Here is a 25689-nt window from a genome sequence, read left to right as displayed (position 1 = left end):
TTTTATTTTCATTATATTGTCTATAAATAAAGAATCAAAAAATTGATACTTATGTTGTTATAGCTTGCATGCCCAATTACAATATCAGCTACACTTGTTTCCTACTAATTCTGTGAGATTCTGTCTCTTTGAACCTTTAAAAAATTACTTTGCTAATGTTTGTTCATGGCTTTAACTGGGTATTCCTTAGGTTGTGCTTTGGGGAAAGATCTCTTCAGCCCTTAGGGAAATGTGTAAGGAGCAGGTCTCCACAGCCAGGGTTAGAGAGGCCTTGGCTTGCCTGGGGAAGCCCAGACAACTAGCTTTGTCTCTGCCTTTTCTTGTACCACACTCCATTTCTTTTTGGCAGGTAAGTGATTGTTCTGATACACATGAGAAACACAAAGGAGAGAGTCCCCATTAGAAAATATTTCATGTCAAAAAGTCTGATTTGGGCTGGGGATTTAGCTCAGGGGTTCTGGCACCTGCCTCAAAAGCGCAAGGTCCTGAGTCTGATCCCTGATCCCTGGTACCAAAAAAAAAAAAGGGCTGGGGATTTAGCTGAGTGGTTCTGGTGCCTGCCTCCGAAGTGCAAGGTCCCGAGTTTGATCCCTGGTACCAAAAACAAAACAAAACAAAACAAAACAACAGCAACAACAAAAGTCTGATTGGGCCGGGGATTTAGCTCAGTGGTTCCTCCGCCTGCTTCACAAGTGCAAGGACCCGAGTTCGACCCCCAGTACCAAAAAAAAAAAAAAAGTCTGATTGGATTTAAAACCATTTGTCCTCATTATAAGAATTTTCTTATAAGGAAGAAAAGGAAGAGCCGTAACCTAATTTCAACTGTTATAAATGTTTGAAAGGTTTGCAAAGTGGTTTTCAATTTTTTATCACCACTTGTGTCAACACATTTTCTCCTTGACAGTTTAACTCTGTACAGAATTCAGAAAACCCAATAGGGACAAGTTACACCCAAGGACAGCAAGTCCAAGTTTCTAGTATGGTTCTCCTAGAGATGTTAATTGGAAAGTTTATAGGAACTCCAAATTAAATACTTTCTCCGATACTTTGTGTCTTTTTCTAGACATAATTATATGATGTACTATGATAAAAATGTAGTGCTGTTTACCAAGCCACATATGCAAGTCATGTGTTGCATAGCAATGTTTCAGTCAACAGTGGACCACATAAGTGACTATGGTTCCATAAGATTGTAATGGAGCTGAACAATTCCTGTCTCTTAGTGACACTGTAGCTATTATAATGTCAGAGTACCATGCATGCCTCATACATTCATGGTGATTCTGTTGTGGGCTCCTTGGGGTCCTGTGCTTTCTATCAGAAGAATAAAACAAAAGTATCTTGGTACAGGAATGAGGCTTTTTGCTTACACTCAAACACAGAGAGAAAACCATGGGGGATAGGAAACCCTGGCTGACCCAAACAAAGAAAAAGGTGTGCAGCTTTTAGGGTATCTAGAGGTAGGCGAGGCCCTGTCTCTTGATGTCTCCAGGTGTAGAGGTGGAGTTTTAGCTGTGCCTGTGCTCTTCTTTACCATGTCTCTTCATGGGACACTTGTCTCTTCATCTGAAGTTTCCACTTCAGGGTGTGATCCTTACTCTACTAATAAAACATAGGTAGCTAAAGATTACTTTAGTGATTTTTCTATGCATGCATTTGTCCCTTGTCATCTGGGAAAGTTCTTAATTGGGTTTCAAAGCAGGGATCACCTCCCTGCCTCAGTGGGTTGGATTTTAATGATCTTTTGTTTTCAGTTCTGGTTTCTCAGCATCTCCACTGACCACAGGGTCTTTGTAGGCTGAGTTGATTTCTTACCCTCCCTTATCCTGATGTGTTATCCTAATTTCATAGCCTTAGAGGCTTGTGTACCTTTTAACTTCCTGTTATGATTTGTGTCTAGATGTCCGCCCAAAGCCTCATGCAGTCATAGGTGGGGCCTTTTCAGAGTTGGCTGGATCTGGAGTGTATGAGGCTAGGATCAAGGGTATGTGATTACTAAATTAGTTCACCGATCTGTTTGGTATATTTCTGGCTAGGATTAAGGATGACCCACTATGGGTGTGAGTGTTATCCATCCTAAGAAAGAGGGTCTTGGGTCCCTTGTCCCTTGCTGCATTCTGCCTGCCATGCCACCCTGCCTTGGAGCCAGCCGACTGCAGACTGGAACCTGTACAAACTGTGAGCCAAATAAACCTTTCCTCCTTTAACTTTGGGTATCAGGTATTTTGTCTCAGCAAGACAAAAAATAACTAAGACACTCTCACTTCCATAGTATGTCTGTTAACCCCAGGAGACTGAGGCTAACATATCAGTCTCAGTTCTGGTATAAACATACCCACTGCATAGCCAGTTGTATAATTGTATACAATTATGCACAGCATGTAATACTTGATAAGTATAGTGATGACTATGTTACTGGTTCATGTGTTTATTATAGTGTACTTTTTATAATTATTTTAGAGTGTACATCTACTTATAAAAGGTTTCCTGTTAATTGTATGCCATCTTCCCCTGGAAGCAGCCTCATCCACCTCTTATTTACTGGTTTTTGGGTTGCACAGAGGCCATGACATGACCAGTGATTGACCTGGGCCATGTAGTCTTTTGTAAGCACACTTTAGGATGCTCACACAATGATGAAATCTGTGTGGTGATACACTTCTTGTCCCCATTGTTAAGTGATGCATGGCAATAGTTGACCCAATTCCCTTTACTGTATTCTGTCATGCTCTAAAGCACTTGGAAATATTATTAATATTTAAAATACTACTCTTAAACTCTGGTCTCTGAATTTGGCTTTGACATGCATGTGGTTATTCACTCTATTGATTATTACAGCCCCTTTTTAGGGTGCAGAAGTTAAAAGGTAGAAAGTACATTCTATGCTTCTTTGAAGCTCAGACTCTGGATGGGATTTAAATTCTGCCAGGTAGACCAGCTCGAGAGAGACTTTGATTAGAAACTAAGTCATCTGAAGGTAGTGAGCCTCAGGAACAGTTGACCAGGATGGAGTTACAAAGAGGACAGCAGGGTACAGGTACCCAGTTCGCTGGCTCAAAGTCTAGCAGAGGCAGATCATTTTTGTGCCAGTAGTTGGATGATGCCTTTTCATTTGGAGGCTCCCTCACTGAATATGATTTGGGATTCCTGAAAGTTCTTCCCAGCCCACTGTAATCTGAGCCATGTGTCCTCTTAGTAAACCCCTTTCTGTTCAAACTAGCTGGAGCATATTCTGCAGTTTGTCACTGAGAACCTTGACCAGTACCATGCAAAGCACATGTTTCTAGGGAAACCAACCTTGGACTTTGCCAACTTGTCGACAGGCTTTGTGATCCAAAAAAGGCTTCACATCTCTGGCTCAAAGGATGGGAAATGGAGGAAGAGCCTGAAAGGGAACAGTAAGATCTATGAGGGAGGCGCTGGCCAGGCCATTCTGAGAAGGTAAATCAGCAGAACAAGCTGTGAAAAAGGAGTGAAATGCTGGGAAGTAGGCTACTGCACTTGGCAGATTCAGGGACATGGAGTGCAGAATCCTAATTGCAGTGGGATGAGGAGAGAGTGAATGATGAGAGAGTACAATGGGTATCGAATATCACAGGCTACAAAGCAGAGGAAAGAAAAGACGATAGATTTTCTAGAAGAAAGAAAGCTGTTCCTTCTTGACTGCCTTCCTACCTTGCTTCTTTTTTCAGTGAGAGGCATCTGTAAATTCACATGATAAAGACAAAGAGGCTATGGAACAGATGTTGAGGTTAGAAGTAAGGGAGAGTCATTGAAGAAAGCAACTCAAAGAAGAGACAGGGATATAGCGTCAAGAGCAGTGGTGGCCAGCCTCTGGACAGCAGTGTGATATCTCAACAGTGGCAATGTTCACAGGGACAAGGAGGCAGTGAGAGGAGCTGGGGCTCTGGGCCTGGCTGCTCCTCTGTTCCCTGTGCCGTGGGAGGCAGGCCATCTGCAGGGTGAGCGGGAGGTTAGGGGCACAGCCCGGGCCGAGCAGAGAGGACGCTGGATGAGGCGGGCTTCTCAACAGCAGGGGCATAAAACTGCTCAGTCTACTTGGACCAAAAGAAAAGTTTTGGGGCGAGGTGGGGTGGGGTGTGTGGAACAGGGCTGGTCTAAGGAGCACCAACAATACTGTCATCAGACAGAATCCGAGGAATGTCCCAAAGCTGAGATGGAAACCAACCTCACCTTACCTGTAGGCCAGGTTTGAAGGTTCACTGACTCCCACGGAGGAAAAAGAATTTTCAGGACTAGTCAGTGAGAGGCATGGGATGGTTTTCATTAGGCAGAAATTAAAAGGTACACACTCAAAGAAACAGCGTGGTCAAGAGAGACAGAGAGAGAGAGAAAAAAATGCTTATTTCTTGGAATATAGAACATTTATCATTTATTCTTCTCTTAGGGGGTGGAAACCCTAGGCAAAGGCACCCCCTCTCAAAGGGTACCAGCCCATATTACTGGTATAAGCTTAGTCTTGTTTTGTTTCTGGATAAATAATTTAAACATTCAATTTAAACAAACATTCTTTGGATTCTTTCAACTAGTTCCTTTATCTTAGGATCAAGTTCCTGCTCTTTACTTTTTCAGTTAAGCCAATTTATGGGTGTGATTGGTCAGGAAGGGAAGGAGCCTGAATTTAACCAAGGAAATTGTGATTGTGGATCACCTTGGGTAACTTTGACTGGGTCCTGGAAATTGCAGTCTGTTTAAAAGTACAATTTTTAGTTATGATTTCTTTGTCTCCTTTCTACTTATCCTTTATTTCTTCTTTCCTACCTCAATACCAGCGGAACTTGCCATTTTTCTCCTTCCCTCTCTGTTTCTCGGGTGCCACAGCCCAGTCCCAGGAATAGATGGACTCTGCCTTTTAGAATGTAGCTCACCGGTGCCCCCTTATCTGTGATTTTTGCCTTCTGAAGTTTCAGTAACAAGGTTAATAAAGGTCCGAAATACTAAATGGAAAATTCCTGAAACAATTCAAAGTTTTAAATACTTTTTATTACAGTGTATTGTTATCATTGTGGTATGTTACTATTACAGTGGATTCGACTTATGAACTCAATTGATTCATGAGTGCTATTGTAAACTCAAGTTGGTTGTAAGTCAACACTATTTTGCCCATAAGAAATAATGGAAATACTCATAATGAGTACCAAACCTCCCAAAGTACCCCTTAAGTAAACTTTTCATAATAAAAAGGGTTGTATAATGTGTGTAATTTACCCAAAACACCAATAATTTTCCTAGTATATTCACCAAAAAGTTATAAAATGTGCTTAGTTTACCAGAAACAGTTTCATACTGTACTCACCATTCAAGTTGACATCTTTGGCTCCCAGGAAGGGGAGGATAAAATTGAAGACGGTTATTGTTTGGAAGGAGAGTCCCCTTCCATAAGAACATCAGGAATCTGACTCTCTTGTCCTTTCTCTCAGTGGGAGAGTCTGTAGTTCACTATGACCTGCTTCTGGCTCACTAGGTCTCAACCTTTTCAGAACTAAAAACTGGTCAAAGGTTGTTTGTTTTTGTCTTGTCTTTAACACTGTTCTGTCATACAGTGTGACAGTGTCATTAAGCAAGTGAATGCAACGATTGGCTTTTTCTCTGGGTGGGTCTTCTCTACAAATGTTTGTAGCTCTGTCCATTTTTTTGAGATTTCCTTTATTTCAGAAGAACTTTACTGCACTGCTTGTTGATTTTCCCTGTCCTCTTCAGAAAGCTCCTCAGCTGCCATTTTATGTTGCTCAGCCAGAAGTTCCTGGAGTTCCTCTGTAGACAGTTCTACTGAGTGTTCTTCCACCACTTTCTCAGTATCACCACTGTCTCCCTGGAAGCCTATGACCTCTACTATGGTGACAGTGTCATTCACCACAGGATCAATTGAAAACTCAGGCACCTCTACACTGCCTTCAAAATCTCTCTCCTGTATAATTTTAGGCCACACTTTCTTCCAGGCAGATCTCAGGGTCCTTAGAGAGATATCAGCCCAGGATTTCTTCACTACACAGAAGAGGATGTTTTAATGTCTCTTCCAGAAACATATAAGTGCTAAATCTGTATCTGAGACCATCTGGAAGTACTTCAGGGACAGTTGCTTGGTGTACAGCTTCTTAAAGTTAGCTATAACCTGCTGGTCCATAGGCTGCAGGAGAGGAGTTGTATTAGGTGGGAGGAACTTAACTGAGATCCATGGGAATTCCTCAGCCAATTCTTCTTCCAAATCTCATGGGTAAGAAGGAGCGTTGTCCATGATGAGGAGAGCCTTGAGTGGTAAACCTTTGTCCTCTAGCTATTTCTTAATAGGAGGACAGAAAGCCTCCCTGACCCACTCAAGAAAAAGCACTCTTGTTATCCAGGCTTTTGCATTAGATGGCCACATGATCCCTAGCCAATTTTTCCTGACTTCATGTTTCCTGAGCACTCTAGGGATCTTGGAGTGATAAACCAAGAATGGCTTAATCTTGAAGTCACCACTCACATTGGCACATAGCTATAAGGTTAGCTTATCCTTCGTGGATCTGTGGTCTGGCAATTTCTTCTCTTCCTGGGTAATGTACGTTCTCCTAGGCATTTTCTTCCAGAAAAGGGCAGTTTCATCACAGTTGAAAACTTGATGAGAGCAAGAGCCATTTCTCTGGCATTGTTTTGAAGTGGTGTATGTAATTTGAACAGCCCTTTTAACAGCACCGGCTGCTTCACCATGCCTAGTTATGTTATGAACCCCAGTTCCTGCTTCAAAATTGTGAAACCACCCCTTACTGGCATGAAATGTTATACCATTATCACTTGTTGATGGATTATCCTTTGTGAGATGTGCATTCATAACACTAGCTTTTTCACAATTTATAGACTCCAATGGACTTGCCATCTGCCATTCATTTATCCACACTAACAGTAGCTTTTCTACCTCATCTAACACTGTTGATTATGACTCACTAATTTGAGTAATACCTTTAGCAATGCTAGCTTCCTATACAAATCTTTTCTCTGTAAGATTGTTGAGATGGTAGATTTCAATATGTTGTGCATATTAGTGAGATCAGTCACACAAATGCCACTCTCATATTTCTCTACAATTTCCTTCTTGTTTTTGACTGTGATTGCTTTCTTTACCTTCTCTTCCTTCCTTAGCTTCTTTTCTAGCTTTTGGGGGGCCATTTTGATAGCAGTAATCTTAGCGATTATGTAAAGCACTGAACAAAATCACACCCACAAACATGTACATCTGGGCTCAGACTGACACACACACTTACATAATGTTTTTCTGACATCACAAGTCTTTGTTTACAACTGCACAAGTGGCCAGAATTCAGGTCATAATGCAAGACTTTTGTCGTAAGGTAAAACTAACATTCAGTTTGTAACTCAAGTTGTTCATATGTGAGGTGTGTCATAACTCAAGGGTCCACTGTATTAAAATTTATTGTAAGGTAAACTTTATTGTAGGTATGTTAGTACAAGAAAAAGCATAGTATATACAGGGTTCAGTGCTATCCACAGTCTCAGGCATCCATGGATGTCTTTGAATGTATCCCCCATGGATAAGGGAGAGCTACTACTACTGTATAGTGGGAAAGAAAGGAGGGTTTCTCCTGGAGGTCAGACCTAAATCTTGGCATTGATTGGACTAGATTGGTTTGGCTTTCAAAGTTCATCCTTAAACCAATCACCTAACCAGGGACTTGAGTTCTCTGACTGGCCAACCCCTGCGATACATGATCAGTCATTGTAGCCAGGTAAAGGGGAATTCGGAGCACTGAAGAGCCAGGCCTGGGTCACATGTTTCATCTCTCCAATCCCAGGTAGAGCCACATTCAAATCAAATTTTCTAGAAGGAAAAAGGAGATGAGGAAATTGATGTAGGGCAGACAAAGGGATAAATGTTAACTACAAGCAAGCATTGCTTCAGGACAAGGTGGATGACTGTGTTCTTAGTCAAGTGTGGGAGGTATTTAAGGTGACTGAAAGCTTAATACAGCCCTGAGTAGGTGGGAGGTAGCTAGAAGGGGAGAAGATAGTTAAATATGAATAGAAGATTGTGCGTTGGGCCCTGAAAGTAAATAGCACAAATATGTCATTGAGTCAATCAACACCATGTTGAGGCTTGTAAAGATCTAAAAAATGTTTTTAAAGCACTTAGTGGCCAACCTGGAGTGTGAAGGAAGGATGCAGAAATGTTAGCAGAAATATAATCACTTCTGGGAGAAGTTCTAGCCAGGACAAAAGGTGCCCGGATTAGCATCAGTGCAGTGGTTGTTAGGAAATTTCTGACTTCTGAAGTCACAGAGCACTTGGCAAGCTACAGCCAAGAAGCAGACATGGTCTCTAGCTTTTTATCCAGGTAAATTTCCTCCTTGGAAAAATGTGACAGCATGCTTTGGATTGATCACCAGAGACAAACATGGTGCTCTATGGGGTGCGTGTGTGTGTGTGTGTGTGCCCACACGCACGCACAGCATTGCTGTGAGGGACTGGGAATTGTGTGCTTTCTTTGATTTGATATGCTCATGTTAATCACATGTAACTGAGCCAGTAGTTAAAATAGATGGCCCGACAGTGAATTGGCATGTGATTTGCACAGAATCTGCTTTCAGTTTTAATTTTGTATTCCTCCCCTTAGGATATTCTTAATAGCACCAATAATGTTTCTTGATTCCTGATCTCTTCCTCATCCCCAGTTCTTTTCCTGTTCATTCTCTAGAGTAACCAAAATCTTCTCTACCATAAATCTAATTGAGTCAGAAGAAACTTTGAGCCTGGTGGTGAGCTGGGCCACTGGGCACTCCAGTAATCCCATGAGATATTTAAGATTATGACCCATGAATACAAAGATGGAGTTAATTCTCCATTCCAAGGATTAAAAAGCAAAAGCTTTGCTTATGTGCCTTAAGTAAAATGTGCGTGTTTCCTAACTAATATAGCAGGTTACTCCATGTTTCTTAGATATTTTACAACAGTGGTGTCCTAGGATAAGTTGTATTCATTGAAAATATAGTATCTTCCTTTCACCATTCAAATATGAAGTATCTGCCAAAGTATCGCCTGTGTATTGAAGGCTTGATCTCCAATGCTGCAGTATTCAGAGGTGGTGAGAGAGACATGATTAGATCATGAGGTGGTAACCTCATCAGTGAATTAATCCATTGATGAATTCCTAAATGAATGAGCTGTTAGGAAGTGGGGCCTAGGAAGAAGAAGTAGGTCACTGGAGGTGTGCTTTTGGAGGGTCTATGATGGTCCCAGCCTCTTTCTTTCTGTCTCTTTCTTGCTGTCTCTAATTTCTGGATGCCATTAAGTGAGCCCTTCTTCACCATTCCCTCTCATCATGTTTCTGCCTTTGAAATAACAAACCATGGACTGAAACCTCTGCAACCATGAGCCAGAATGCTTCCTTTCCTCCTTAAATTGTGTCTGTTAGGGTTTTGTCCCAGGAATGAAACAGTAACTAATAGACATCTGTTTCCATTGTGTGATTAGGAGACTAATCTTTTGGAAGAGTCTATATCTTGTTCTGACAGTCCTACTGCCCAGAGAATAAAGTTTCAATCTTAGACATGGTTTTCTAAATCCCTCAAAATTTGACCTCAAACTTCCTTTTCATTATTTTAATTTTACCTGTTTAAATATTAAATCCTTCAGTACATCAAAAAGTTCAGAGAAGAATATAATGTGGATCTGGTTCCTATAGCCATGATTAGACTGCTACTTGGTTTGCTATATTTTTTTCAAGAAAGTCTTACAGATATAGTGGAAAGTTGCTGCTCTTTTGCCTACCTGTCTGCAGTTCAGTGTCATAGCTTTCATATTCCTGTCTTTTTTGCCCTAGAGAGTATACCTACCCTGAAAGTTTATATCATTCCTATCTATGTTTATATTATTGCTCAATATAAACAAATTTAGCCTGAGAATATCTTGGCCTCAGTATAAAAATTAACTGAAAGCCTAATTCAAGAGTATAGTCTTGTAATAAATAGCCACATCTCAGTCTATCGCAGGAGCTTAGCTTTAGTTGTTTGCACACAACGAATGTTTGCACTCCCTTCAAATAAGGCAAAGTTTCTTAGTTACTTTTCTCACTGCTGAGACAAAATACCCAACATCCAAAGTTGAAGGAGAAATGGTTTATTTGGATTACAGTTCATAGCCATTTCAATCCACAGTCAGTTGGCTCCAAGGCAGGGTGGCATGGCAAAGGGGAATCACAGAGGAGAAGCAACGCACGGCAAGCATGCAGATGAGAGCACTTTAGTGCAGAGGACTGTAATATTGATTATGCCCAAAGCAGGTTGTGAAGAGTTAACCCCACAATTGGCTTGCTTATAGACGTGAGTCTGGCTGAAGCCTATGTTCTGAGGTCAGAGTAACTTGAACCCAAATTCCATTCCCACAACTAAAACCTTCAGACTAGAAGGACAATGTTCCAATTATAATCATATATTTTGTCTGTTCTATTCCTAATTCGAGAATTCTTTGTCATGTCTTTTATGAGCCTTGTTTACATTAATTTCCATAGAAACCACATGTCACCTTTACCACAATTGACTGCCAATAAAAGTCAGTGCCTGGGACTGGCCAGTGCCTTTGTCGGTTGCACTGGCATTGGTCATCCTGGCACCCTACTTTCTCTCTCAGTGTATTTTTGTCTCTGCATCGCACACTGGGCACTGGGTACTGGAACCTGACTACAGGGGTCTCTGGCACATTAGCCCTCTTACTGTCTCTTATATTTTATGAGGCTACCTGCCCTGAGGGGGGGTGTAGCGTTCAGACCATTAATCCTAGTCAGAACTATGCCAAAGCAATCACTGGATTGATTTAGTAACCACACATCCTGGATCTCCGGACCACACACTCTAGATCCAGAGACCCCTGAAAAGCCCCGTGCCCCCTTGACAGCATGAGGCATTGGGAGAACATCTAGACACAAGCCATACACAAAGGTTGAGCTACAACCAACTGGGATTTCTTTATACCCTGTTTCCTTTTTCTGTACCTCATTTCTGTTTTCTGTCCATTATTGCTTTTTGACCATGCAGCAGACTGGAGTTCTCTAAACCTGTTTTGGTTTTGAGAGCTTCTCCATTCTAGAATTGCAAATCAGAGCAATTAAAATCTGCAAAATTAGAATTGTTGTATTTTTTTTAACAGTATGTATCTCTAGACAATATATAGCATTGAGTTTTAAATTTTCATATTAATCAAATCTATGTATCACATTCCAATTTGCCCTTAATGTATTTGAGATTCGTTCATGTTAACAACATAGATCTATTTCATTTGTCTATTTTAATTTGCTGTTTCACTCCAGTGTAGGAATATATAAAAATGTATGTATCCCTTCTTCTACTGGCAAACACTTACTTTTTTCTAATATAATAGGGTTGTGGCAGATACTTTTGTGCATTCTTCTATATGCACTGCTGTGAGTTTTTCTAAGGCAGTGTTTTATCAATACTGTGTTCTGCTAATGTATTTTGAAAACAATACAAATAAGTACAGAAAATAATCAATCAAAAAAACAGATTTTACAATTACTAACTAGTCCTTGAGAATTTGCCATAAAGAGACACAATGGAGAATTTTCTCTTGTCTCACAGTTAAGAAAGGATCTTCTTCTGTACACTTTTTTTTTTCCAGTGACCCTTTAATTATGGAAGTGTGCTTTTTCTTGGGCTGCTAAGAAACTTGGCACTAAAGCTGTAGTTCAATACAGAAAGTACAGTACTGCATGGTTTGTATTTTGTGTACTAATCTCGCCCTGGCTTAATTCCTTTTTCCTTAGCTTTATCCCCTCAACTATTCTGTACGTGTATTTGTAACTGAATGCAATGGGTTTGCCCCTTGTTGAGTGCAAAGCTGATAAGCACATGCAGAAGATAAAGGAGTGAGGAAAGGTTTACTACTTGCATAGGTAAGGAGTGCACTGGAAATAATTCTCAAAGCAGCATTTACTTGAATAAAGCAAGGAAAGGGCTATTGTTGGGAATACTTATACATATTCATGCAGGAAAGACACACCATCATGTACAGAGACAGGTAGGCACATTCCTAAGAATACTAAGCTCAAAGCATACATTGCATGTTCAAAAACATGGCAGAAAGGAAAGCCTCTGGGTAGAGAATTTGATATTATAATAAGTAAAGTTTGCTCTAGATCACCTAAAAGGAGTAACTCTGTGATTTTGGCTGGTTTCTTATAAATTTCTCTGGAGGACTTTATCTGACACAAACAAACACTTTTTGAAGGAGATTTAACAGTCAGTTAAGCACAGTGGGGATGATTTACATATGTAGCATCCTTCTGACCTCTCCATACATAGGTGATTGTCCCTAATAGTACTTGTCTAGTGGCTAACATATTTGTTGTATGTGTGTACATCTTAGAACCATTTGTGGTGTGCGATGTAAATGAATCAATGAATAAACAGGTAGATGTTTACAGCCAGACTAGACAGGGTAGAATGAGCTCATTAAATAAGTTGTATGCATTACAGAAGTCTGCCTTTAATTTATGTCAGGATACATTTCTCGTTAATAAATAATGTAGCTTATAATTTCATAACTTTGACATTCTTTTCAAGGCAACTAACCTCAACCCTACATTGTCTAACCTTTAAAGATTACAGATGAGATTGTTGTGGCTCCTTGATCAGAGTGTTAATATATAAATCAAAAGGACAATTTATAAGCTTGCTAAATATTCAGTGCTAAGATGCAGGAACAAAACAGCTAATATAACTCTGACACATCTGAAAGAAATCCATTAGTCATTGGATTCTTCTCTTTGAAAAAAAAAGATTAGACTTATGAATGCCATAATCTGCCTGAAAAAAGATTATATTTAAATCATATGCAAATTATCCCCACTGTGCTGACAGTGACTAAAAGCATTTATTGTATCTCTTATGTTCAACTAATAGGAAATGTGGAGAGTAACTAGTTCTTTAATCGTATTTTAGGGTCTAAGTCATTCAATGGCCTCGAATGAATGGGACTTTTAAATCCTGTCATCATCTTTGCTGAACCTTTTGTGTTATGTTTCGGAGTCTTTTTTCCACCTCATTTTAATTATGTCTTCTGTTGTTCAGCTACTTCATTTCATTCTAAATGTCAAGTTTTTTCTTTTGTCATTATGGAAGCTACCTGTTTTCTAATGCAGAAAGTATTTTAAGTGCCTTTTTCCCCTCTGCTCTATTGTTCTGCTTAGACTCTATTTATATACACAGATTTGTTTGGCAGTTTTTAAAGACTTTGCAGGTCAAAACAGTTTCCGGCAAAAAAAAAAAAAAAAAAAGAAAGAAAGAAAAGCAAAAACCAGTTAAACCAGACATTTTTTCTCTATTGATCTAAGCACTCATGGCAATCTGACATTTTCTGGTTTTTATGAACAATGAAGTAAAATTAAATGGATATAAAAACCCTACTTAAATTATTTTCACATGGATGGATTTTCTTACTCCTTCTAATGCTGATTTCTCTAGTGTGATTCTATCTCCAAAATTTTCACAGTGCACTGGGCGTGGACAGATTTGGCCCCACTGAGTGAACAGAAAGACTCCAAATGTCATCGAGATCCCCAAGTGCTACTTAGTTTTTTCTTTATTTATTGCCCAAATAACATTATAGAAAGATTTAAAATACAAGAAAAATCATCTGCAATCCTACCATCCTGATAACTATTTTTTTTCAGAGAATTTGTCTATAAGATGCTTTATACCTGATTGCCTCCAACAACTTTTTCCCTTACTTAATTTAAAAAAGAACTATTTTCCATGAGCACATACATTTAGGAGATGGATGAAACCAAATAATCCACTCAGTCCATTTGCTCTAGTTCAGAGTTTTCAACTCCAGCACCATCTACGTTGGGATGGACCGTCTTCCATTGTGGGAGGCTACTGTGTTCACTGAAGGATGTTTAACAGCATCCTTGGCCTTTACCCACTAGATACTGGTAGCATCTCAGTTATAACAGCCTCAGATTCCTCTAGGCATAGCCAAATGTCTCCTGAAAATGGAGACTTGGCAAAATTGTCCCAGTTTGGGCACTTGTTGATGTTTTCTTATTTGAGAAAATACATTTGATGAAATTCCATAGTCCAGACATGAAGGAAGAAGGTGGCTTCAAGTGGCATGGGAACCAGCCTCTGAAGAAGACATGGTGGTCTTCTTGAATCCTCATAATGAAGCACACCTAGCTCTGTCAAAATCAGGACAAAATCATAACTCTCTTGGGGAATGTGCATTTCCCAACACTTATGTGGCTCTGGAACATAACTAAAATCCTATAAGTAAGGAAATACTTTGCATGTTTTACAAATGGGCAAACTAAAGCCCTACTAGTAAGTACCCTGTCTGCTAGTAAAAGGGGGAATTCAATATTCAAACTCTGAGCAATAGGTTGGTAAATCTTATATTCTATCTCTTGCTACTCCACAGAGTTGTTATTTGTGATCCAGGACTCAGGATGGGAGCAGGGTACAGCTGGAGAGGTAAGCTGCCTACCTGCCCATGGTGGTGGGGGAGAGATTGAGGGATGGAATTCTGTTATTCTAGGAGTCTGAGTCTTTTGTTTGATTGCTCAAAGGATGCCAAGAGTTTCACATTCAGATTCACTTTCTATCATTTCTGAAGGATCATGTTGGTCTGGGCATTCATACTAAACCACACCAAGACATGATGGAATAGAAAGATGAGTCTTCTGTGCAAAGCCCAGGAGTGGGAGGATGGAAAGGCTAAGGCCCTGGAGTCAGAAGCCCTGAAACCTGCTCCTGGCTGTATGAATTGGAAGCCCCAGAGAAGCTGGAAATGAGCAAAACCTGTCATTTCTCACTGAGATTGGCTTGTCTTTTTTCTTTCCGAGTGGACAAGGGAGAGAATTCCTGAGAGATGTTATACCAAGTTGAGTCTTCAGAGCCATACAGCTGAGTCCTGCAGGCATCTGCTAACTCCCGTGTTCTGCACTGTGGGTTATGAGGCTGAGGGTGAGGACCAGATTGCTCAGGGCATCCACTGAGATCCTTAGCTTCTGAGTTGCATGGAAGGAAAAGATGGGGTAATAACAGGCACAAAAACTCTGGAAAAAATAACTGAGATATCTAGTAGAAGATTCCATTGTTTCTATAATGTGCTGGTGCTGAGAGTTCTCCCTACTGAATACTCATGAAATTTTGCATAAAAATGTGCATTTTCTACTATTGCATCACGGAGCTGGCTCAGCCACTGGATGTTGGGGCTAGGGCTGAGGTCTGCTCAGGGTGGGCTCAGGAAGCTGGCTCTTGAGGTCCATCAAGGTTGCTATAATGACCATAAGAGCATGGTAGGGACAGAATCGCCAGGATGTTCCTATCACCAGACACTTACCAGCAACTGCCAGCTTATGAGGCAGGTGATTTATTTTGCTATTTTACAGTTCTGGAAAGTGAAGCTCAGGAAAGTGATGCAACTTTCCCAAGACTGACAAGGTAGTACGGAGCAGAGTAGAGCTTGAATCCACCTATGATGGCTGCAAGCCCAGCCTCTTACCTGCTCTATCAGACTTCCTCCTGAGGAAAGATGGCAGACTTGATAAATTTTTGTTTTCAGGTTTCTTCACTGGGCAAAGGGCAATACTCTCTGGAAGCAAAAGAATGAAAGTCTTTACAGGTGTTTGACTTCAACCAAGGACATCAGCCTCACTTTAGGTAGGGTAGGGCAGACCTGGGAGACATGGCTTCCTCCATCAGTCTGGGTCTTGTGCATTCCTTGGGATTCCTCTAGAGACCAGGCAAACACATGACTGTCCTCAGGCCTGTTATTCTTAGGAAGGTATAACTTATATTCTATAAGGAGGGCCTAGTGACAGCTGTATTAGTCCTTTCTGGTGGCATTTGGGAGCCACCACATTAGCAACCCCATCAGTATAGCCTGTCTGGTCTTGCCTTTGCTGCCAAAGTCTGCCTGTGCAAAGGGGCTTAGCCAGCAGCTAACTGGTCTCTGAAAGCTGGCAATTCACATAGAAATGTTCCTTAACTTTCAATGAGATTATGTCCCAGTAAACCCATCTCAAGTTGAAAATATCCTAAATCCAATATGCATTTAATCCACCAAACCTACCATGCATCCTATAGCTGAGCAACACAGCACACTGTAGAGCATTGGCTGTGCCCCTTGTGATTGGTTGGGATGACTGGGGGCTGTGATTAGCACTGTCCAGTGTCACAAGGGAGGATCAGAAGGCATACCCCTAGCCTGGGGAAAAATCCAAATTCATAGTTCCAAGTATGGCTTCTATGGAATGCATGTTGCTTTCCCATCATCATAAAGTAAACAAAAACAAAAACAAAAACAAAAAAAACAAAATCATAAATTAGAACATTGTAAGTCAAATTGCCATAAGTCAGGGGTGATTTGCTGTTGAATATTAACCACTGCACTCATGATGAATGCTGCCATTCTGGAAGAAACCAGAAGTCAGTTACAGCAGTCTTAACTACCATTTGAAGGTTTGAAGAAGTGTGTCAAAGAGAAGCAAAGAAAAATCAAGAACTCTTCCCAAGAGACACAAGATCTGAGTCTGAGGAGAAGCAGGAAGCTAGCCCCAAAACCAGAGCATGAACCCAGCAAGTCAGGCTCAAAAGAAGCCAAGACTGAAACCTGGTGAGCGTTCTCTGATCATCATGGATACTAAGAATGCAGCAGAGTGTAACACACCATTAGCACTTTCCCAGAGAGCTGGTCAGTGTGTAGTTAGGAAAAGGAAATACACAAAAACAATCAGTAAACACTTTTTGAACTCTGGGGAAGGAGTGAGCCTTCCTATTCATTCAAGTGCGTGTGTGTGTGTGTGTGTGTGTGCATACTGTATAGATACTAGAAAATTTCAATTTTTATGTGCTAGTGTTTTTATAGATGCTGAGAATTCAACAATGAACACTAAATAAATCATTGCTTGTACGGAGAGCACATTACATCTATGTCTACACAGTATTTCTATGTGTGAAAATTAGTATGTATGTATTTATCAAGTTGCATCCACTTAAACCCATACTGTAGCTAATAAAATATTGACAAACTGCTATTTTTTTAAAGAACACATGATGAGTGTAAAATTTGGAAAAAACATTTTCATTGGTTTTACAAATTACGTTGCAAAATGCAAAAGCATGCTGTTCTTGTAATTAGATTAGCTATCCCCTACTATTATCTTATTTATACCACTGATTGACTTAATAACCTTCTTATGAAGAAATGGTGCTGCAGGGGTGGGGATTTAGCTTAGTGGTTTTGCCACCTGCTGCACAAGCTCAAGGATTTGAGTTCAATCCCCGGTACTAAAAAAATAAAAGAAATTATGCTGCAGAAGGCAACTTTAGTCTTCAGTGCATCCAAATGATCATGATGTAGAGTGGGAGAGTTCTGAATGGCAGGCTGTATTTTGCTCATTTTTTATAGGATTTGCTGAGATTGGACTAGACTTTTGATGTAGCATGAATTGCCTCAAGGTATCTGCATTCTTTAAACAGAATAAGACGTGCAGAAATGACTCATCACTGCAGTCAAAACTTTCTTCTGGGGATTTAACCTACTTTTCTATTTCAAAACTTGGTAAGTAACCCAGTACAGTTGAAAACAAAAACTGCATATTATTTAATAATGAAACTTTCTTAATTTGTCTTTTGGTAGTGGAGATGGAACCCAGTGCTTCTTCACCCCTGTCTTGTCTCCAAGAAATAACCCGGTGGCACTTTAGTAATATATTACTATACTACGAAGTCGTCTCCAAGACTGTTTGCAAAAGCTGACTGTGCATATAATGAACCAGAACTTGATCATGTAAATATTACCAATCAAACAGAGTCTTGCTCTACCCTTCTGCATGCTATATTACACACTTGTACAGAAGTGTGGATCGGGGCCCTTCAGCTCGCTCCCTGAGGACACACATTCCTTGTTTGCTCTCAGCAAGATTTGCTGGTGTGGCAATGGTTCTTCCCTCTGTTTCTATGCCCTAAAAGCAGCATTATGTAAGTTCAGCCCTATGAACTGCTGGCAGTTTTCACAAATTGTTTACAGTGTTCTAATTTTTTACACTCCCTTTTAAAAGATCTCTGTGTATGCTAATTGCAGAAGGTAATCTTTCTGGCATCAGTAACCATGGTAATGAATCATCCTTCTCTCAGAATTAGTGCCAGCTGCACTAGTGTCTCGCTAGTAGCACCCTGGTGTTTTGCTAATGAGTGACTTTTCATTTGTGGTGGGAGGACATTTTCACTTCTTCACATCTTTGCTTATGTTTTGTTAAAGGCTTTTCCTTGAGAACAACATTTGAAAAGATTAATCCCATTTGGCAAAATCTTGATCCCAAAAGAACAGCATTCCTAGTTGTAGAGAGTACAGTGCACAGAATGAAGTCCATTGAAGGCTCTGTGGGGAGGTCCTTCTACCCTAGCCTGTCCCTCCTCCAATCCTGAGCATCCATCTTGTCTCAGTCCTGTACAGAGTGCTTTGCATCAGCATTCTCCTTTGATTACTGGAGAAAGGAGCTTAAATATTTTAAAGATTTATATTATGAATAATTTAAGAGAAATAAAGAAAGCATCTAAATTCTCTTTGAATTATGTAATGGGATCCTTGAAATATGTTAGCATTCTGCCTTCTCAGATTTAAATATTTTTGGGGGGAAGGGAAATTGTAGTGGAAGTTGAAGCCATTGTTGTTCTTTATCTCATGGCTAAGGATGAGACCAGGAGACACAGCTTCTGGGCGGGCAAGAGATAAGAGATTGCAGAAATGGATTAATGGATGCTTCTCTTATCAGCAAGCTATTTCCACCAGCAATTGGGAGAAAACCCCAAACCAGTGCTGCTTCTAGCCTGAGCAGCATTTTGAAGAAGTTATAGGAAGACTGATACCCAGAATCATCACTGAATTTTCTTCTTTTGTGATAATTTAGATATGGAATGAAATTTTTTTGTTGTTTTTTTTTTTGGTGTAGCCACACAGGTCCCTAATGGCAGCTTGCTGTATCCACAGTAAGGCTATTGCAAGATACTTTTCCTGCTGCTTTGTGTGCTCTATGTACTTCCACTTATTTTATCCTTATGGTGACTCTTTAGTTATTATTACTTTCATTCTGCAGGGGAGAAAACTGAGGCAATGGGAGGTTGAGTAACTGACCCAAGTCAGTATACCTGGGTTATATGCAGAGCCATCTTTCCAATCCAGGGGAATCTGATACAGAAGTCCTTGCTCATAGCCCTGGCACTCTTTCCTGAAGGAAAGCTGATAGGAGGGTCTGTTTTGATCTCAGTTCTGCCACTTGCTATTTGTCCCATCTGAGTTTCTTTATCTTACTGCATCTCTGTGTCCTTTCTAGTGAAATGGAAATCATCACACCTGCTTCCCAGGATGCTTGGGAGGACTGGAAGAGAGGCAGCACTTACAAGCTTTATAGAACTCCAGCATGCCATGCAAGCAGGTGTACCAAAGTTGTGGAGAGTGGTCTCCACTCTTAAATTATCATTCCTACTAAATTAGCTTGTAATTTAAAATATGCAAGAACAAGTAAGAGACATTTTAAAAAGAGTCTTGTACTGAAATTGCTATTGTTTGAAAATACCCATCTTCCTCAGAGGGATGAGCACAATCTTTCACTTAAGAAAATAAGTCATAAATTTCTTTATGAATCCATTTAAACAGCTCAGAGTAAGAATGAAAAGCAACTGGCCAGCAAAGTGAGGCCCTTGATCGACGCAAGCAATAACAAGACGAGGGGCAGTTAAGCCAATGGAATCAGGATGATATTAAAAGCAATTTCCATGCTAGGCATGGTAGCACACACCTGTAATTCCAGCACTCTGGGAGGCTGAGGCAGGAGGCTGGAAAGCTCAAGCCCAACCTGGGCAACTTAGTGACTTAGTGAGACCCTGTCTCAAAATTTACAAAGGGAGAGGGGCTGGCTATCTAGCTCACTGGTAGAGCATCTCTGGGTTCCATCCTTAGCACCAGAAAAAAAGAAAGAAATTACTACAGTATCTCCTCAACAACAAGGAATGTGTTCTAAGACCCCTAGTGGAAAGTTCTAGAAATAAACAATTCAGAAATTTGAAATTGCATGCTGTTATAAATAGTATTTTGAAATCTCATACTGTGCCACTACACCCTGTCTAGGAGGTGAATCGTCATCCCTTTGTCTAGTTTTTCCACACTGTATATGCTACCTGCCTCTTGCTTCATAACCATGTCACTTATCAGAGCCACTGTCATAGTATCACAGGGCTTGTGTTCAAGTCACTCTTATCTTGGTCAACAGCAACACAAAAGCACTAGAGTGGTGAGGCTGGCAATTGCACAGTATATTGTTATAATTGTTCTTTTTTCTTAATCTCTTACTATAGGCACTTTATTAATTTAATTTTATCAGATATATATATATATATACACACACACACACACACACACACACACATAGTATAGGTAAGGACTAGTGGTCTTAGGCATCCACTATGTAGTTCAGCCTGGCCTTGAACTCATTATGTAGCCCAGGCTGGCCTTAAACTCATGGCAATCCGCCTGCCTCAGCATCCTGAGGGCTGGAATTGCAGGCATCTGCCAGGATGCCTGGCCATTCATTTAATATTTTTGGACCATGGTTGCCTCCGGGTAACTGAAACCATGGGTAAAAAACTACAGATAAGGGACACTACTGTAGAGCATAACCACAGAAGAGGAATTTTGTCAAGGATAAAACCAGAGAGCTAAATGGTACAAAATACCAAAAAAAAAATATGTTTGAGAGAGAAAGAAAGGAGGAGATGGAAGGAGAATGGAAGACAGAGACATGATAGAATTTTACTGTTATATTTAATGCTCAACCAATATCTTAGTGTTCAAAACAATTCCTCTTTCTTCATCCTGAAAATGATAACCCGACTCTGATTTTCTTCTTGAATATTTTCCCCATAGATTAAAAAAATTGCATGAATATAAAATACACTTACACAATTTTCTCGGTCTAAAATAATCTCTTGCTTTGAATAGATATTTGTTTTTGAACTTAGCTATTTGTAGCCAAAAATGTTAAATCCTTGTCATAACTGTATTCCAGAATTGACAAGTGAAGAAGTTGGAGACCTTGGTCTTACCAGCAGTGAATCACAATGCCACCAGGTTTACTGGTGTTGTCCTGTGAGAGAGCACAAGTCTTATTTCCTTAGAAAGTTGACATTCATGTTGCAGGGAGGAGTCACAAATGCTTACCCTTCTGAGCAGCAGGGAGCAGGGCAGATGTCTCTATTGGCACCATGGAGGGTAGGGAGCCACACAGTCTTCCTGGCAACAGAACATTTTTGCACATGTCTGTAATACCACATGGGAAACTGTGAATGTCTTGGAAGGGATCCATTAATATATACTCGAAAGGACAGATGGTGAATGAAGGCGAGAGAATGCTACAGTGGAAAGGAAATGAATTAGCTTATTAAGAAATCAGCTCCTTGATATAAAGTGGCAAGTTTCCATGGACTACTACACGGGTTCACTTCACAGAAGAGAGGGATTTCCCAACAGCGTGCTCTGAAGTATGGCTTTGCCTTTAGATCATCATAATTACAGTGGTTGCACAGCTTTTTGAATAGATCCCCTACCCTCACTCCTGTGGTCAGTCCTCTGGACACTGCTTCCACACTACTCTGTGTATCTTGCTTTTACCTGAGAAGGTGTAATGTGGTATGTGTGGATCACCATCAAGCTGATTGTTTCTGGCATGTGCAGGGGTGGAGGTGACAGGGAAAGATGTCACTGTGTGATGGAAGCAGAGTGTGACTAAATCTCAGGAAGTGGTGGGCACCATGGCAAGCTGGAGAGGGTGCATGTGAGAAAGAGCGGTCTGTCATTGTTTTATATACTGGTGATTGAATCCAGGGTCTTTGCACTAATGTACAGCCCCAGCCCTATTTGTTTACTTATTTTAGTTTGAGGTAAGATCTTGCTAAGTTGCTAAGGCTGGGCTTGAACTTGTGATCATCTTAGCCTCCTGGAGTGCTATAGGCATGTGTCAACACACCTGGCTTTTTAAAAAAATATTTGTGAAAAGCAAAACACATTCTGAGCTGAACTCAATCCCTGAGTTTTTCCATTGCAGCGAAAGGTAGGAAGGCAAGGGGTCAGGGTAGACACAGCCCAGGAGACACCTGTCCCTTCCTCCTATTTCTCTTTGGGACTCTGGAATTAGGACCAAACTTTTCACGAAGAATGAAATGTGAATCCCAGCAGCGTAAGATCCCGGGAGGCACATGAGCAGGGAAGAAGAGCCTGGAGTGGGGGACCATGCTGCCTGAGTTTGAATGCTGCTTCTGGCTCTTGCTATCTGCGAGGCTGGGGGAAATCACTTTACATTAGGGCCTCAGTTTTACCATCTGTGGAATGGAGAGAATTTTTAGTAATCACCTTCTGTGTTGTTGTGAGGATTGCTGAGCTGGTAAAGCACTTGGAAGAATGCTGGGCATAGTACAGCTGTCAGCTCTTATTGGCTTTATTAAGACAGATAATTTCAAGCTATGTCTTGGCCCATTTATGTCACTCTAACAGAATACCATAGATTGGGTAAATTATAAACAATCTCAGTTTATTTGACTTATATTTCTATGGGCTGAGCAGCCTAAGAGCATGACATTCACATCTGATGAGGGCCTGGTGTTGGAGGGCATCTCACGGTGACACAGAGCCAGCTGTTATGTTGGGTCTCTTCTTATAAAGCCTTCATGGGTCTCCACCTTCCTGACCTCATCCTCATCTAATTCCAAAGACCCCTCCTGAAAATGCCATCAACATGGGAATTTGGGGCTTAAGTTTTCCGTACACAAAATCTTAGGGAGTACACTCAAGCTGTAGCAAACTGTGAGGAAAGGGAGCAGGTCCTATCTGCGCACACTGTGCTGGCTCTCCAGACAGTGCCCTGTGGCAGCATCTCACAGGCAGCACTTGTCTGCCGGTGCCCACCTCCTCTTTCTACCCACACAGTGTCCACCCTAAATTAGGTCTTCCCAGATTGAGCCCAACACTTCTGAGGCTTCTCAATGCCCAGGACTCACCAGGAGGACTTGCTGAAACACTTTTCTGCAGGTCTGGGTGGGAACCCGAGAGTCCTTTGCACAGGAAGTGAGGTAGGAGAGAAGAAATAAAAAACAGGTAGAAAGGAGACAAGGAAATCATATCTAAAATATTCTACTTTTAAGAAGACTGCAACTTCCAGAAACTGGCTGATGCATAGCAGCATCCTTTGGTTAAATTTAGACTCCCTTCCTACCAGAACTGTCACACCCAAAATTCCTTAGGAACACTAAAAGTCCATAAATTAAGCAACAGGAGCCTGATCTAAGATAAAAGAGCAGGTTGAGGGAACCCAAATAATTTCAAATCCCCCATTAAAAACCCCACTCATACCTGTAGAATGGGCTAATACCCTGGGGGTGTTGGGGGGGCTTTTCCTAGACTTTCCTACCGCTCAAGAGAAAGAGGTATAAACATTCCCAGTACCAAACTGCAATGTGCCTCATTTCTCTGAGTGCCCACACTCCTCTCTTGAGTGTGTCCTAACAACCTCTCTGCCTCTTACTAATGAGACTTGGAAATTCCTTTTCCATGTCTGGAGTCAGCAAACCTGTTACAAGAGTGTGGTTTAAGTTCCTTATTTCAGCTTTGGGGACACTCAGACCCAGCCTGGTGACAGAAGGAGCTGAAGAACATGGTGCCTCCAGATCTTCTTCCAAACCTAGTTCTGTACCCAATCTAAGTCTCTTGTCTACTTTAGCACCAAGTCCATAGGAAGCCCTTTGCTCTTCCCTGCTCACATGCATGGTAGCAAGGGAGGAGAGGTGCTCCAGCTCTGTCTCCGTGCTCAGGAAGACGCCTCCTCCCGTGGGAGTGTTCTAGCAAGTGTCTGTTATGAATAGAATTTTCAAAACTGTTTTCCAATCTCACGACTCCATAGACACTGCTAGGAGAATAATTTTTTCCAATGTAAACACACAAAACAGAACCTTCTGCTGCAGGATATTGTATTTTCCCACTGACTTGTCCGCCTTCTGAGACAATGATCTCCTGAACGCAAGGACGGCTTGTTCACGGTCAGACTCCTACCGCCCTCACTCTGTTAGATCTGCCCCCTGTGTGTAGTTAATCTTTAATAAATGCACAAATAGGAAATGGGTGCACTACCACACCGTATGCATGACTTGGCTTTTGTTCCAGGATGCCCAAGTCACATATATCCTATTAATGTAGGACGATGTCACAACTCTTTTGGCTCAAATAGAACCACCAGGGCCTCTGTAGATTGGCACCAACTAACCCGCCTGCAAGCCTCCTGGACACAAAGTAGCAGGGTGAAGTACAGTTGGCTCTACCTATCTGTGGGTTCCATATTCATGGGATTTTACCAATTGCTGACAAAAGTATTTGGGAAAAAGAATCTACTTCTGTATGTTTTATTTTTGGGGGGTCATTTAGTAAACAATACAGTATAACAACTACTTCTATAGCATTTATATTGTATTAGGTATTGTAAGTCACCTAGAGCTGATTTAAAGTATGTGAGATGTGTGTAGGTTATATACAAATATTATATGGCTTCATATAAAGGACTTGAGCATGTGTGGATTTTGGCATCTGCAGGAGTTCTGGAGCCAGGGATGACTGTATCATTACTTTAAAATATATTTTTATTTTTAATTGATGCATAGCAAGCATACATATTTATGGGTACATGTATACAATGTGCAATGATAAAATCAGGGTAGTCGGCATATTTATCATGTCAGATATATGTCATTTTTTTAACTTTACTATTAAAACAAAATAAACTCTGAATTCACATTTTAAAATGGAAGAATGGCAATAGCTTAAAGCATAGCAGTGTCGACAGTCTTTCACTGTTCCCATGTACGTCGTCCTGGTGTCAGTTATAGGGTTCAGGCACCTTTGGGTACAGGGCTTGCTTCTTGCTGATGCAGGATGTATGTGGGAACTTGCTTTAGTGATATGAGAAATTGAAACAGGAGCAACAGCACAAATCTATTGGCAAAAGCTTTAATTGAGAAGGAAAGAAGAATGGAGAAAGGACTTCAGCTCGAGGGGAAGAAAGCTGAAGGAGGCACAGCTGTGATGATCAGACTGGTCCACGAACAAAAGAAGGGAAACAGCCTTTTCAGATTCACTTGGCTGGGCTGGGGCTGATAGCTTCCCCTTGGGTCGAGAGCATGGCTCCATGTTTTAGGGGATTTCCTCCTTGCCTCCTAGTGTAAGATAAGGATCAGCAGCCATTCTCACCCTTGGGGACATCCTGGTGCCCCCATCCCCTAGCAGTCTAGCTGGCTGTCCTTGCAGCAAGAATGGGGACTAAGGGAAGGGCACATTCCACAGACTGTTAACAAGGGGAGGTAGGGAAAGTCTTCACCTTTAGTGGGTGATGTGTCCTGGATTCGGGCCCGAGTCCCCATCTCCTGCCCCATGAGTGTACCTTTTCTATTTGAATCCCACCCTGGCCCCATGCAACTCAGGAATCAGCTGTCATTTCGATGACTCTCTCCTCCTACTGTGTCCCTTATTTAGTCACTGGTTCATATTATTTCCACCTGTTCAATGGGAGGGAGGTAATTCATAAAGCACAGATGATGTGTGTGCCCTGTGCTGGGAGAAAGCAAA

The 25689-nt window shown here is 41.1% G+C and overlaps 1 long non-coding RNA gene and 1 pseudogene across 2 annotated transcripts in view; one reads left to right on the top strand and one right to left on the bottom strand.

Annotated features, from left to right (window-relative positions):
* Positions 1 to 1464: 1464 nt before the first annotated feature.
* On the bottom strand, positions 1465 to 5713 carry LOC110343944 (uncharacterized). Its single transcript, XR_002386206.2, has 3 exons — positions 5318 to 5713; positions 3298 to 3385; positions 1465 to 1602 (listed from the first exon to the last, which is right to left on the bottom strand). It is a non-coding gene; the product is annotated as an uncharacterized LOC110343944 (long non-coding RNA).
* LOC110343938 (endogenous retrovirus group K member 10 Gag polyprotein-like) overlaps positions 1598 to 25689 on the top strand; it is a 62777-nt pseudogene continuing 38685 nt past the window's right edge. Inside the window, exons 1-3 of the transcript XR_015446613.1 lie at positions 1598 to 3441; positions 14446 to 14498; positions 17440 to 17592. The product of XR_015446613.1 is annotated as an endogenous retrovirus group K member 10 Gag polyprotein-like (transcript). The remainder of the gene's footprint in view (positions 3442 to 14445; positions 14499 to 17439; positions 17593 to 25689) is intronic.

The sequence above is a fragment of the Heterocephalus glaber genome, unplaced genomic scaffold, assembly GCF_053883595.1.
Source record: "Heterocephalus glaber isolate CG9 unplaced genomic scaffold, H.glaber_assembly_v1.0 deba00001719, whole genome shotgun sequence".
Lineage (NCBI taxonomy): Eukaryota > Metazoa > Chordata > Mammalia > Rodentia > Bathyergidae > Heterocephalus > Heterocephalus glaber.
This window is presented reverse-complemented; position numbering and strand designations above follow the sequence as displayed.